The sequence below is a fragment of the Perca fluviatilis genome, chromosome 21 (genome assembly GCF_010015445.1).
Source record: "Perca fluviatilis chromosome 21, GENO_Pfluv_1.0, whole genome shotgun sequence".
In the NCBI taxonomy this organism is placed as follows: domain Eukaryota; kingdom Metazoa; phylum Chordata; class Actinopteri; order Perciformes; family Percidae; genus Perca; species Perca fluviatilis.
The window spans coordinates 5,129,117-5,132,470 of record NC_053132.1 but is presented as its reverse complement, the minus strand read 5'-3'; positions in this window follow the sequence as shown (position 1 = coordinate 5,132,470).

Genomic DNA, 3,354 nt, shown 5'->3' with positions numbered 1-3,354 from the left:
TGCATGCATGTCTTTGGTCTCCTTCTCGGATGTTTCTTCTTCAATAGTCAGAAAGTGCTTTTGGCGTTGAGTGATACAAATTTGAATATTCTGGAATATCCTGAATATTTTTATTTGTTTTTATAGAAAAGATGCCTGCAGATGGCTGTGACTCATAGCGTGCGAACACAACTGGGGCTACAGCAAGAAGTCTTTCCTAGTCCCAGTTGAAATGTGATAACAATATCTCATAAAAATGACAATTTTACAGCTGTTTTAACACAATGCTTCCTCTTTTTTTTTTTAAACTGTGCAAGTACTTTGTTAAACAGCTGTCCGATGTATCCCTGACATCAGCAGGGTTCTTGTTGCTCTGCTCCTCTAAAAGGTAAAATGGTCGGTCATCAGTTGCTCCCCTGGATGAATAATCCAACCTCCGGCTCAATCTCAGCCACTTCTGCCAAGAAGGAACAGGACATATGTGAGTAATACAACAACACTTCACTTAGCTTTGATAAGCACCAATAAACAATAAAGAAATGGTTTAAAACACACTATAATGTAGTGGTACGCAGATATTAATCAGGCTCGTAGACAGGGAGGGGTTTGGGTACATACATATATATATATATATATATATATATATATATATATATATATATATACACACACATACCGTATACATATACTAATAAACCTATACATGTATGTATACACTGTAATAACACTTTTTAGCCAGAGAACAATCCAGCACATCATAATATTATCCCCACCCCTTAACCTCATAAATACTAATAATAATATTAAATGTTTTCTTCTGTTTGTTGCAGCTTCTGATTGCCTCCGAACCAGAAAGAAAGTGAGGTGTCACTACTTGTGTCCAGTGGTCGGTCTCTCGGCTCTCTGCCTGCTGCTGCTCGTGACCTGTGTAACACTCTCAGTCTTGTGTAAGTTGTCGACGCGACTGTCAAAGTGACGATGAGCCAAAACTGAGTGGCCGCAGAATAGCCTTTTGGGTTTAAAAAAACCCGCTAAAGGTAACAATCTGAAATAGTTTTAACATTTTAGAAAGTACTTTTTGTTGCTTTCTTTTCGAGTGTAAGACGAAATGTTTGATATCCCTGTTACGTGTTAGAGTCAGAATGGTTGGGTTAGCCTAGCTTAGCATAAAGCCTGGAAGCAGAGGGAAAGCCTGTCGATGACACCTACCAACACCTTTATAACCGACATTTTAACCCTGCGTGTGCACAGCCGGTCTTTGCGGTCTTCTAACCAACTGGTTTTAGAAGTGTCAAGGTCAAGGTATAAACGATGGGGTGATCAGGCTTTTGCAGTTGCTGCCCCGAGACTCTGGAACAAGTTACCCCCTGATATTCGCACTATCACAGATGTAGCTCTTTTTAGGTCCAAACTCAAAACGTATCTGTTTCGTCTGGCCTTTAATACGTAGCAGTGCCTTGACAATTTCATTCTTTTGTTTCTGTGTAACCTTTTCAGATTTTACTGTTTTCTATGTTCATTCTTTCTATTGTATGACATGTGTTTCTGATGTTAAGCACTTTGGATACCTCTGGTTTTTGTAAAGTGCTATATAAATACATTTTGATTGATAACTGCTTTAACAGATTTTTGTGTCCACTTGGGGGCAGCAGAAACATGTTGTGAACCTAACTCGGACATATTATGGCCTTTTAAGTTGATAAACTTGTTAGCAAACAGTTGTTTATTTCCAAGTCCAGCATCATCATTCATTAGGAGTCTTTGTTTGTGTCCACCTAACGCTTTGGCTACATTGAACGTGTAACGTATGCGGACCGTTCGCAGAGCGTATTTCAACTGGCTACATCTGCAGCGCACACACGGCGTAGACTTGTTTGAGTCACAGGCGAGACAGAGAGCTTTTGCATTGGGATTGTTGTTGTTTCTTAAATTTTTTTGGTGCCGGCACAGCGCTGCGAAAACGTCAGCTGTCATCAGAGGACGCAGGTGAAGGAAGTTTATCTGTGTTTTCAGCCCCCAACGTCTAGGATTACTAGCACTAGGATTAGGCAATGGTTTGGGTTAGGGTTAGGTGCCTTGAAGTCAACTGTCGCAGCGCTGCCTGGGAGGAGACGTTGGGGGTGTAAAACACCACAGAGCGTGAAGGAAACAAGAAATATAAACTGAAAAATGTCTTTCAGATAACAACAAGTCAGACAAGAAGCCCGGATGGAAAAGCCTCCCGTTCGACTACCAGAACATCAGCGACGGCTACCTCGCTCTCACGACAGCGAACAACGACCTGAGAAGGGACAACCAACTTCTGCAGGAGCGCGGCGCCCGGCTTCACGAACAGAACCAACTCCTCAACGGGACTGCAGCTGATCTGATGTCTGTCAATCTCGCTTTGAGCTTTGAAAGCGCCGAGCTAATGGAGCAGATTGGGAATCTAACTTCTTTAAACTCACACCTCGCGCAAGAACACGAGCGGCTGGTTCGGCACACGTCCGAGCAGGAGGACAAGGAGCTGAACACGTCTCAAACTATCACACATCTGGTCGACTCCAACGCCCAGCGAGAGCTGGAGGTGTGGCGACTCTCCGACGTCAACGGCCTTCTGAGGGATGAGCTGGTCCGAGCGACCGAGAGGAATCGAGAACTTCTGGAAATCAACGGCAAGTTTCGAGGAGAAGTTCAAAATCTGAGCGAGAAGATCGGCGCTTTGTCGAGCGGCGGCGGCTGCGCGAAGGCGTCTGAACGCAGCACGCAGCTACAGGAGAGTTCGCTTCGGGAACAGAAGCAGAACCTGAGCGCCGTGTTGATGAAGGAGAGGCGGGAAGCAGCAGAGCGAGATACAAGCAGGAGAAACGAGCTGCAGTCCATAAAGGAGGCCTACAACTCCCTGGACCTCTACTGCCCTGTGGTTAATCACAACACAAAAGGTACCTATGTACTTTTCCCCCCAAATTTTAATAGCTTTGATTAAATCGATTCACAGTGTGAAGGCACATTTGCCAGTTCAAGTTCAGGTTCATAAAGCTGGTGTTATTATATTGTTCTCATTGTCAACAAACCACATGGAAAGAGCAAAAACAACAATGTGTTAGTCTGTCTTTCAGTACTTTTCGACTTCCCTAAGACCATTAGTTCCTACTAAAGATGTACATATTTCAAAATAGCTCACAAATAAACAAAAAAAGTTTCAGTAATTGCCTAAAACAGCTGGTCACTGTAGTTTTTATCAAACAAACAGTAGGAAATAGTGCAGTTGTTGGGGACTTGCCGCCGGAAAATCCAACGGATTTCACTCATTTAGGCCGGATATACGTTGCCTTGGGCTTCCTATGTGTTGGTAAATCCAGACAGCTAGCTAGTCCAATCTGAGTTTTCTGATGC